Source organism: Epinephelus fuscoguttatus, linkage group LG16, assembly GCF_011397635.1.
Source record: "Epinephelus fuscoguttatus linkage group LG16, E.fuscoguttatus.final_Chr_v1".
NCBI classification, from domain to species: Eukaryota; Metazoa; Chordata; class Actinopteri; order Perciformes; family Serranidae; genus Epinephelus; species Epinephelus fuscoguttatus.
In genome coordinates, this window is record NC_064767.1 from 2,817,629 (window position 1) to 2,830,218 (window position 12,590).

Consider the following 12,590-nt stretch of genomic DNA (forward strand, 5'->3'; position numbering starts at 1 on the left):
TCAGCAAAGTGCAGGACAAGACATGCTCATGTTTGTAAGTTCGATGGAAAGCCGACTTTAGACTCAGAGTGTGGTTGGCTGTATGAAAATAAAGTCTCCATCTACAGATAGTTAGAGATGGTACTCTTGTCAAATTAATGCAAAACACATGTTTTTCTAAGTGAGGAACACGGGACGAGTGATTAAATAGCAGAAAGAATACATTTTTATATGAGTGAGACTTTACTGTTTTAAAATGAACCCAGCCTCGACTTTCTTTCCTCTCTCAGTATTTTTCTTTTGCTGAGTGTTTGTATGCAGCACCATGTCCCCCTCAGTCTGTCCTGCTGTCTGCTGCTCTCTCTGCCTCAGTGACTCTCAGTCCTTCTGGCGATATGTAAACTACCCGGCATATGCAGGGCCATTTCCATGCTCTACCTCTGTCCGTCTGTCTGTCTCTCTCTCTTTGTGTTCATGCATAAGAACATGCATTTGTGTGCATCCATGTAGACAAACTACTTATGGAAATACCACTGCTCCCCTGCCACTCATTCTCTCCCTGCTCACTCTGTATGCACACAGGTTTTCATTTTTTTTCTATTTAAATGCAACTATGTGTGCATTCATATACATCCTTCAATCTTTATGTCCACCTCCACATTACTGCAGCTACCTGAATATCAACAGTGTCCACAGGCAGAACATTGTATCTCAAAAATGTCAAAGGAATACACAGAAGTGCTTTTGTTTCAGAGCAACAGCTCTGCATCTCTGAGTTCATCAAATGTGTTTTAAAAACAGGGTGGAGTCAGAATTTCCTCACGTGAAATTTAAATAGATCGCCTGATAATTTTCACCCAATTCTTCCGCTATGTGGATCTTTTTAAGCATCTTTCAGCGTGTTGTTTTGGTTTTATAAAACTTTGACTGCATGTTTCAGTGCCTTTCTCTAGAGCACAAACTCAAGTAACTGGAGAGCAAATATTGGATTTCGACAACCACAGAGAGAGTCCCACAGTGTAAATACCTCGGTATCTGGACTCTGATTACTACATTGAGAACAATAATAGAGCACAGCGTTAGTTCAGGCAGGACACAATGTCGAGCTCAGCTCACATCCCAGCTACATCAGCTGATCTCAAACAGCCCAATCAACTGATGGATCAGCTGATTGATGGAAGGGAGTCAGCTGATAGATCACATGATTCCTTTCTATGCAACCAATTGGTGAATCTCATTCAGGGCGCCCTATTTAAACTGCTCTGACCTGCCTGCTGTTGCTGCTTCCTCTGCAAGCTGTTCTGCAACCTGCCTCCACCCCAGCTCCTCCTTTTCATGCTGTATCCGACTTATCAATGTCATTTCTGTCACTGATGCTGCTCTGTTCTGTTCCCGAGATGTCTTTGCTGCTGCTCTCCCTGCCTTAGGCTTTCCATGTAGGCGCATGGAAGGGCAGAGAGGTGTGCTCTCTCCGCTCTCAGGTTTTCCTTGTATGCGTGTGGAAGGGCAGGGAGATTCACTCCTTTCTCCCTAGGTCCGAGGAATCTGCTAACATGAGCGCTGAAAGCAACCGCGCAGCCCTCTACGGAAAATTGGTGCACTTTGCAGCGCGTCTGCATCTAATGTGAACCCGGTGTTACAGCACCCACCACTGCCATCTTTACCAAAAGGCCCGTGGGCGGCATTTGGCTGTGAGACAGGACCAGGTTTTTTATTCATCTAATAAAGCGTTGATACAGATGCATCCACTCCATATTTCATCCCTTTAAATTCTGAACTCACATAATCTTCATACTCACTGACAGAATAGGTTGTTGCTCTTGATGTCGTTTTATTTGAGTGTAAATGCGTTTCACTATACATCTATACCAGGGGTCGGTATAGAGGGGCTATACTGGGGCTATATTGACTTTCCAAGTAGGGGCGGGGCGGGCAGGAAGGTTCGCTTTCTGTGCCTCGGACTTTCCTCGTATGCACGTGGAGGGGCAGGGAGGTGTGCTCTCTCCAAAAAAAAAAAAAAGTTTTCTTTGACTAAAGTCATCCTGACTGAACTTTTTGTCTTTATCATGCTTAACATCACTGAAAATGAGGGTCTCCCTCAATTGGACAGAAACACGACCCTGAATGAATGCTAACATTGAACCACGTATTGCTAGCCATAGCAACACAATGAGGAGAGTTCCTCTGCCCCCTAGTGGCAGAAAAATCAATTAATGCAGCTTTAAAATGAACAAAATCATTACTATGACAACAACAAATATATTATGTCTAAATCCACTCTCTGTCCATCTTTCACTGTCACATCCTGTAACGTTGGTACTTTTGTGTATTTGTCCAAAAGTGACTCACATTTTTTTTGTTTCTTTCTCTCCATTTGTGTTTTTCCAAGAGTGTTTTTCTCCCCCTCTCTTTATGCACTCTGCCTTTGCTTTTGTGTGCATATTCCACTACTTTTAAAGGTTTCCTATCTCTGCCCGCCCCCTCCCTCCATCTCTCCTCCTCCCTCCTCTGCTCTCAGGTGTGTTATTTATGAGTCAGCCTGCTGGCCTGTGAATGTCTCTCCCTCCATTTTATGCTCAACTCCTTCAGAACTCATTAGACTGTGAAGGGCAATCTACCCACTGCTGAAAGAGAGGGAAAGCGCCAATTTTTCCTCGTCTTTTTCCTCCCTGCCTTACAGCCATTACATATGGACGTCTGTTTTTAACAGTGGGCCGTGTTGCTTTCAGCGGAGGCGGGGAACGGTTGCTGGGACAAAATCGATTTGGATAACATAGCTGAGCGCGACAAGGAACAAAGGTGACAAGAAACATACTGTTGGGAGTGTAGTTACAGCTGAACCAGCCGGCTGAATTGTCTCAGGTGTTGTGTGTGCTTCTCTTCCTCCTCCTCCTCTCACTTGTTAAAATGAACATTTCAGGTGATACGACCTCAGTGCAGCAGAAGGCAGAAGCCTCTGTGGGACTTTAAAATACTATACGTTTGATCATCTTTACTTTACGGACACGGTGGGTAAACAGAGCATCAAACATTAACCTAGGAAGCCGTGTGTGTTTATCATAATTTAAAACATGATCTGGGGTGATGCTTGATTCTGATTGGTTGCAGGGTGTCCGTTAATTGATAAGAAGTTTGCATACATATCAGCCTGTATCTATTCGAGTTAGGGACACAGTCAGAGCCTCTGATTAAGATGCCTCATCCTCTGAACACAGGATGGAGACTGTAAAGCTGAAAGCATACTGGCGCCGCGCATATCAAGTGCCGCCTCGAGCACACACTAGACACGTCGCGCTGCAGCTCATCAACAGATGACCATGCAAAGTTATTACTACTTTTACTGAAAGATCTGAACTAATAATCTGGATGAGCCATTTGAATTTGTTGAGCGCCTGTATTTATTTGAACACAGAGTACACGGACATACACGGACGTACACGGGCGGCAGTAGCTCGTCCATAGGGACTTGGGTTGGGAACCGGAGGGTCGCCTGTTCGAGTCCCCGTCCGGACCAAATATGGAGCGTGGACTGGTGGCTGGAGAGGTGCCAGTTCACCTCCTGGGTACTGCCGAGGTGCCCTTGAGCAAGGCACCGAACCCCCCAACCGCACGGGGCGCCTGACCAAGGGCAGCCCCCTCACTCTGACATCTCTCCACTTTGTGCATGTATAGGTCCTGCTTGTGCATGTGTGTGTCTTTCGGACCTGTGTGTAATTGACAAGCAAGAGTGAAAACATTGAATTAAGTAATTAAGTCAGTGGAAGTGGAATAATCATAATGACAAACAATATTTGATGAGTTGGGAACGTGTTGGTGTTAAATACGTGGTCGAGTCCTCAGTGAAACAAATTCCAGAGCTGAACATGTTGCTAATGTGAAGAAATGGTGCAGGGGCCCGTTGCATGAAAGTAGGATTCAGACATCCAGGATAAAAGACTGAGCTGGGTTCAACGAATCCAAAACAAGAACGTCCAGGCTTAATTGGTTGCACAAAGACCAATCCAGGATGAGCAGACACCGATTCATCAAGCCAGGTGAAACCAATCCTGGATCAGTGTGCGCACGCGACTTCCTCAAATAGACCCCACCATCGATCACAGATTCACCGATTCACCATGGCAACGAGAGCAGCGTACTTTTCCCCGTCGGAGGCAGAAATTCTCATGGAGGCTTACGAAGAGGTAAAGGATCAAATCATAAAGAAAGGCAACACCGCCACAGTAATAAAACAACGAGAGAAAATGTGGCAAAGTTGCAGACGGCCTGAATGCGTAAGTAGTGCACAAATACACACTCACTGCTCCGCTGAAACCATCACAGTTACAATCCAAATAGTTAATTAACATCTCTGAAAACGCAGTTGTACTCTGATTATGAATCAGTTGAAATTGTAAGTGAAATTGACTGCAGATGTGAGTGAAATTGTGTAAATGTAACTCCATCAGACTGTATAACTCTTTGATAAATACATGAGCTCACTGACTTAATTGATAAATAAAGTTCCTCTTAACTTATCTTATCTTGTGTTTGCTCCTCGTGCTCCATGTGTATGCTGATTGATCATAAGAATATTGTTACGGTCTCCGGACCTTAGTACATTTATTTGTGTTTAATGTGTGTGTTTAATGTGTGTGTTTAATGTGCTGTGCACGTCAGTATGGGAATTATTCGGCCAGCACTTGTCATTCATTTATGTGTGTATCTAACTGTCTGCTCTTCTGGAGGGAATCCCCGGCGGACCACGCCTCCAGCCCGCTCTCCTCTGCTGCTGTTCAGTGTTCCCCCGCTTGCTGGTCGGCCGGCCCCCTCGCTGTCGTCATCGGTTCCGGCCAATCACCGCTTCACCAGCCCCTCGTCTGAACCTTTAAAAGCTGCACTGAGTCAAAAGCCAGGGCGGCTGTGATTTAACGTGAGCAGTCCGCCTCGCTCCTTTTAATGTTTCAGCTGCTGTAATTCGTCGTTATTGTTGTGGTATTTGGGAATCTGAGGGCTTTAGGATCTAGTTCCTTAACGTAGCCACATACCCGTTTTTCACTCACACGTAGCTTGTTTGCTGTATAGATCACTAGCCTTATGGGTGTCGGTCTGAGTGTTGTTTTGTTTGGTCAGGAAAGTCATAGAGTAGACAGGCAGATTTGTTTTTAGTTTTGTTATTTAAGTTAGTTGGGGAATTTATTTTATTGGTGACAGGTCAGAGTTTTTGTTTTATTTGTTTTATGGTTTGCCGTCACCCACAGCCCTTCCCTGAGTTTGTTTAAATGTAATGTACCGCCGAGGCTCCATTCGTGAAGCCCGATTTCCGGGTTGTGTTGCTGAGCCTGCGAGCGCGATATCCTTTTGTGTGCCGCTTTGTTTTTTTTCAAAGCGTAGCTTGTATTGTTTAATTACTGTGAATATGAATAAACGGCAGTTTGCCTTATTCACTTGATTGTTTGGTTTTATGTTGCTTCCCTTACCCCTAGACACATACTGGGATGTAACAAATATATATATATATATATATATATATATATATATATTGTGAATAGGAAATCCTTTCACAGCATTAATGTTCAGGTGAACATGAGTTTTTGATATTGTCGATTAATGAACACTGTGCATTGCTTGTGATGTGCATTGATTGGTTCAATAGTCTTCATCTTATAATTTCAGATGGTCTGCAATGCTGACTATCTGATCAGCAATGTTGTGGCAAAGTGGCCTGGCCCGGTCCGTGACTCCGAGTCTTTCGGACCTCTGGAATCTATCAGTGCCTATCACAAGGTGAGCCACACAACCTCTATTAATAACCACTTTTTACATCATGGCTGTGTCAAGAATGTCTCTCTATTTATGAGGTTGTGATGATGAGATTTTGTATTGACAGGTGAATTCTCTGGTGTGTTGCTGGGGGCCTTTTCTCCTCACACCATACACAGACCCTCAGGAAGCACAGCAGGCCTATAATCATGCCCATGCCAGGACAAGGGCCAGGACTGAAATGACCTTTGGCCTCCTGAAGGCACGCTTTCACTGTGTGAACCACTTAAGGGTCAGCCCTTTGAGGGCATGTGACATCACTGTGGCCTGTGCTGTGCTCCACAATGTGGCCTGTCTGAGGAAGGAGAGAGCCCCCAGAGTGCCATCACACATGACTGGGACAATCCTGCCATCTTCCCTGATGACGACAGTGGTCGGCTGGTCAGGGACCAATATGTGTTAAATTACTTTAGCTAACATGCATGCTTTAAATTTCAGTTAAATATGTCCTACAGTGGCAGAGGAATTTGTGTTTTTTTTATTCAGTTTAAACTGATTTGGCCTCTTATGTTGTTTGTGCTGTATACTGTGTGTATACAAGCTTGCAGAGAGGCTACTGCATCCATTCATTTGTCTGTTCATTTGTTGTGTATGGATTTGTCCTGCATTTATTTCAGTGTGCAGACATGCGGGGTGTATCATATACAGACCTTTGAATGTGTATTTATTCTTGTGTTGTATAATATGCTTTGATTCCGTGCTTTCGATCTTGTAGAGTCACTGTGTGACCTCAGTTTTGAAAGGAGCTGATGGTTTACTAGCTTTGATTTATCCTTATTCAATAAAGGAACATCATGTTACTCTTTGATGTGTATTTATATTTATATGGGATGTGTTCTTTATATATAGTCTATGGGAAACTGTAAATTATCTAATGATTGCAAAATCATCTAAAATCATCATTTATCTAAAATGATTAATGATCATAAATGTTTAAATAATGACAGTGGGTCTGGGTGAATGTGATAACAACGTGCAGTGGGCAGTGGAATAACTATTGGTTTCCGTTTGTGGTGACTGCTGACTGAGATAAGCGATGAGATTAAATAGATCCTGGAACTTAGCCTGGTCTGGAGCAGGCTAGCTCCACAGAATAAATCTCCATGGTAACTTATGTCATAACATATCCCGCTGTCCACTATCCCACTTTTGTGCAACCAGATCACGGATAAGTTGAGCCAGAATAACCAAGATATCCCGGCTTAATCCCTTATCCTAGTTTTGTGCAATAGGCCCCAGGTCTGGTTTTATTCCAGCATCTAAAAATACTTGAACCACACACACACACACACACACACACACACTCCCACACACACACACAGACGTAATCACACACAAACTAAACACACTTGTCTGCTTGGACACGTGATTACAAAGAAAAATGTACAAAATGCACTTAAATACACAAAAACAGGAACAGGTACGGCTGCACTGCTGTGTGAGAGGCTGTAACAGCTTTCAGTTGATGTTCACAGTGTGTGTGCGTGTGTGTGTGTGAGTGACTGTGTGTCTTCACTGTGCTGAGACAAGGGTCAACTTGTAAGGTGAGACTGAAGCCAGACAGAGGTTGACAGAGAGAAAAACACGAGGCAGCTTTCCTTGTGGCTCGTGCCACAAAGCATCTTGGGATTGGATGTGACCTCTGACCGCTGTCACAGGCTGCAGTCTCTCCCTCCACACTTTCGCTGTCTCAACAGCGTACTAAAGCAGAAAAGCTGTAAACACTCTGGACAGTCACATCAAGTCAACATCTCAGCATTAAAAAGCGCTGATAGATTTTGTGTCAGTATTTAACGTCTCACACTGTCATACTGAAGAAACAACACAACCATTAAAGCTTTTCTTTTGACTGAAACTAAGAAAGCCTAAAAACTAAGTTTATGTCTCGTCAAGGGCCGGTGAGATACACCTGAGGGGCCGCACGATGATTAAGACCATAAACCCGGACCCTGCAGCACTTGTTCTCTGTGCGAGCAGAGCAGGTGGAGCTGACAGGGCCGTCACCGTTTTGCAGCTTGGTCAGAGTGGCCATTTAAATAGCAGGGTTGAGGCTGTGCGAGGAGTCTCTGTACTCCGACAGCTTTGTGAGTCAGCCTGAGAGGCAGGCCGTGTGAAGCTGCGTCATTTGATGAAGATGACCAGGTCATCAGAGGAGGGCTTCTGCTGAGCGCTGAGAGCTGCGGCAGAGAACAGTCTAACCAGAGGGATGATGAGTGCGAGTGCAGCTTCCTCTCGCTGATTGGCAATGCTGCTGTCGGCGCCTCGCAGGAGGAGGGAAGGGCAGCTTTTGTCCCTGTCAACCTCCAGCTTAGAGTTTAAAGCTGTCGGGACACACACCTGTATTAAAGTAAACAGCTGCTGGTGTTCCTGGACAAGATGCCTTAACTTTTATTAGCCTCACATTTTATTATTTCTATATCATGTCAGATGCTGTATGAATAGATTTTACTGATGAACAAGCAGCTGAGCTTTAGTGGAGGGTCATATCAGGCCACAGCCACAGACACAACGCACACCTTCATTCTTGGATCCTTTTTGTCCACAGTGGGGACCCTTAGGGCATGTGTTTGTTAAGTGTTACAGATTAACTGGTTTGTTTGACTTATTAAGCTGCTGTGTGAGGGGTATTTGGACCCAAGTTCTCTGCCAGAAGGACAAATGTCCACATGATGATTAAGTTCATATCAGGGCTCGCTAAACGGGCCATCTGGATTTTCAGGATGAACAGAGTGCCTGGTGTGGGCTGCGTGGACCCTGAGCACATGACGAAAGGCCCGGTGGCAGCGAGACTTAAGATGGAGGAAGTTACTGACAGTGTTTTTGTTTGCAGCATTTCAGAAGGCATCTCTGGATACAGGTATGGTGTATCCACCCTATTAAAGCTTTGATTCTCGAGGGGCCTGCGACCCATCAGGTTCAGGCTGGGCTGCGCTAATATCTCAATATTCCTCCAGTCTTAAATCAGGGTTCTTACCAGTTTACCAGTGTTTTTATTTTCATGAAACTGGCAGGTCTTGTCCATATATGGCAGGTGTTGCAATGGACTGAATCACGACGGAAAGGGGGAGTAGGGTGCGACTGACAGGAAGTGACGGGACAACGTAGTGATGAGGTGGAGAACTGCATGCAAGAGAAAGGGGGATGGAAAATGAGCGACACAGAGAGGTGCTGCAAGGTGACTTGGTTGGCAGTGTTTGCTTCTGCCTCCCCAGCAGTGGGAGATGTGTGTGACATGCAGCACAGTATGGCTCTAAACGTCTATTTTGACATTCATATTAATAAGTCGAATTTGTTCGTCTCAGAAGGTAAAATACAATGTCTTAAGGCATCAAATGCGTGTTAAGACGACAGAAAATGCCCTGTAAACATTTCTGACGTCTTATGCCAGATTTATCTACTGTGTTGAATTGACGCCGAATTGACCTCACCAGAAAAGTTTCTACACATCACAGCGACGCAGACCTCCTGTCTGTCTCTGTAAACTGACACCATTTCCCTCAGTGGAAACAAAACTTTGATTTACTTTTAATTTCACAGATAAGAAACAATGAATTGTGAAGACAATAAAATAAATAGCATTTTAAGTCTTGTGTGTGATTTATCCTGGCTTCATATGAGCAGAGGAAATCTCTGCTAGCTGCTAGGCTAATTTATACAATGTAAAATGCCATAGGCTTGTGCTAATAACGTTAGCATGTTGTATTTGTGGGGAAAATGTGTCCAGATAAAGACAAGTGTTTGTCTGTGAATGCTGCGAGTTATAGTGAAGCTGATTTGTCAAAATGAATGTTCTTACACTGGGTGCGGTTACATGATGGCTTCTAATTCAGAATGAAATAAATCTGAATGAAATCATTCGGAATTAAAGTCTTTCCAGGTAGTTTACATGGGAAATATTCATTCTGAATGAGGGTTTACACAGAGATCAGTTTAATCTCCTTTATTCGGGTCTGCCCAAGGTTTGGGGCAGAGAAGGTTTCTGATTGGATAGGGGGCGGGGCAGATGTTACGTGTTTATGTTTACCGGAAGAAAACACTGTAGTCCTCGCTCCGGATAACAAGATGCTTGACGACGCCGTTCTTAGTGCCTTTTTCGGGCTTGTTTTGCTTATATTCTTGAAGCAGCAGTACGACAACAACCTTGTTCTGCTAATGCTTCGTCTGTTGAGGAGGAGAAGGGAGGTAGAAGCTCGAAGAAGGGAGGTAGAAGACCGTGCTGTGGAGAATAGAAACCAGTTAGTGTGACGAGTCCAACTGCTCTATCTCAGCCCGTTGCTATGTGCGCTATATACGTCATGGCGCCAGAAGGGCAAGGAAACAAGCATGCACAGAAAGACCGGAATGAACTTAAAGAGGAATGAGTGTATACAAGTGCGAGAAATTCTTTCATTGGGAATTAGAAACGGAATATTCCAGCCCCTTACATCGGATTGAATTTTCAATCGCATTGGCCATTTTCATTCTGAATTAGGTGTTTACAAGATCACTTTTAATAGGAATGAACTTTCATTCTGAATGAAAAGGGAATTAAACTGTCCATGTAAACACACTCAGTGTCAGACTCGAACACATTTTGGAGGAAGACAAGGGGCTTTAATATTCCAGACACAAAAGATCGCAGAGTGATTCCTAAAGCGACCAGATAAAACATCAGAGTTTATAATTCTGTCTGGAAGAGTAACGAGGATCCAGTCTGATAATGACCTCTGGTGGCTTCATCCATTAACTGAGTTACATTTTTGCTTTTAAGCAGGTTGTTGTCATTTGATGAAGAACAATCAACTGCTGTTGAAGTCACCTAAAATAACCATTTCACCTGGGTTCCTAAACGATGTAAGAGTGGATCATGCATTTAGTTGACTCAGGGTGGACAGGTGGAGGTCTGTAAATACTACCAATAATAAGATGCTTATTTTCATGATGTTTTAACTTAAAGGGAAATTTTGGTTTATTTCAACCTGTCTCCTATCGTCCTAAATTTGTTTCAAGTGACTAGTGACATAAAAATAATAGTTAGCATGTTAGCCGTTAGCCTAGATACAGCCGGGGCACATAGTAGCGTCAGACCTGTTAAAACGTAAGTGAACGAGCAACCAAAGTGCAAAGTTAGTCCACTAAACAAGCTTTTTTTTTCCCACAAAGACCGCCTCATATCGTTAGGATAAATGTCAGAGAACATATAGAAAACAACATGTAAACGTGTTGTCTTACCTTACCGGTGTGCTGCCATGTTTGTTTACCATCTAGCTCTGCTTTCCAAAGCGCAGCTGAAATATCGCAAGAACAAGCAGCGATCTCATATCGTGCCTGAAATCTCGCTAGCTCTAGATAAAGCCCAGCTGGACACTACTCCAGGTGGAGGTGTCTCGTCCTCGGTCACATCCAGACCTTGAAAATAAGGCTGCAACCGGTCCCATTCCTTGCAACAGAGGCATTCCTCTTCTGTGGGCACTGGGGCACAGCATTCACAGGTACACCACCAATCTCCAGAGCTACGCAGCCTTGCAGCAGCCATTCCTCCTCTCTCGTCCTCTACCTGTTGCGCCTCTCTCTTATGGGGTGCCGTTTGTAAAGTGTCTCACGCTGAAAATAACATCAACATTTTGCCACATTTAGCTTCAAACAATGTTTAAAAAAGTATTGTGATTTTTTTAACGTCACCTTTTACCACATTTACAGCAATATTTGTTAACTTAGAAATATATTAAATAGTTAAATCTAAATATTAAATGTGGCACCTAAATGTTAAATGTTAAATCTAAATGCTAAATCTAAATCTAAATCTAAATGCTAAATCTAAATCTAAATATTAAATCTAAATCTAAATCTAAATGTTAAATCTAAATGTTCTGGGTGAAACTAAATATTTAGCTAATATGCAAATTCACACTGCCGGTCACCGGAAGTACCAAAATAAAAGCTCGAGATGGTCAGACTGTTTATAGAATCAAATAACGAATTAAAACCAACTTATCGGGGGAAATGGACACTTGAACATACATTAGCGTGATAATAACTACCTAAAATAACAAGAAACGTGTTTGGAGAAATTTTATTTGATGTGTACTTTGAGCTGTTAGTGTCCCTTCGGAGGGAATCACCTTGTTGTTTACAAATACTTCCGGGTAGAAAACCAGCGGAGTTTAGCAACATATATATGTGCACATCTCACGTTTTTCACGTCACTGTATCACTGTTTAGACTAATCTGGTGTTTGTAAAGCCTATAAACACTATGACTGAACAAACATTACTATCACGGTCTGAAATTAATAACATGGTTATCGTAGATTAGTGAGGCTAACTGTTAGCTGTTAGCCCCGTTAGCGGTGTCTGTAATGACTCACTAACTCTAAACGGTCCGTGAAGAAAATATTTTTTCCAGCGGATGTCTTAGTTACAACATGATTGAGCTAACTGGAGTAGTTTAATGTCGTATCCGACAATGGGAGACATTTAACAGATGACGTCCTGATAGCTTTGCTGCTGCTGCAGCCACTGATGCTTTCTAGACATCGTGATTTCCCAAAACTGAATAAATACCACACATCGCAACACAAAACTGCTTTGCTAGCTCAATCATGTTGTAACTAAGACATCCGCTGGAAAAAATATTTTTTTCACGGACCGTTTAAGAGTTAATGAGTCATTACAGACACTGCTAACGGGGCTAAGAACTGACGGTTGTTAGCTTAGCTTAGGTTGTTAATCCCTCCGAAGGGACACTGACAACTCAAAGTACACATCAAATAAAATTTCTCCAAACACGTTTCTTGTTATTTTAGGTAGTTATTATCACGCTAATGTATGTTC

At 43.2% G+C, this 12,590-nt stretch overlaps 1 long non-coding RNA gene across 1 annotated transcript; it reads left to right on the plus strand.

Moving 5' to 3' along the window:
• The first annotated feature begins 4,065 nt into the window (after positions 1 to 4,065).
• On the plus strand, positions 4,066 to 6,364 carry LOC125903543 (uncharacterized). Its single transcript, XR_007451313.1, has 3 exons — positions 4,066 to 4,888; positions 5,632 to 5,742; positions 5,846 to 6,364. It is a non-coding gene; the product is annotated as an uncharacterized LOC125903543 (long non-coding RNA).
• The last annotated feature ends 6,226 nt before the right edge of the window (positions 6,365 to 12,590 follow it).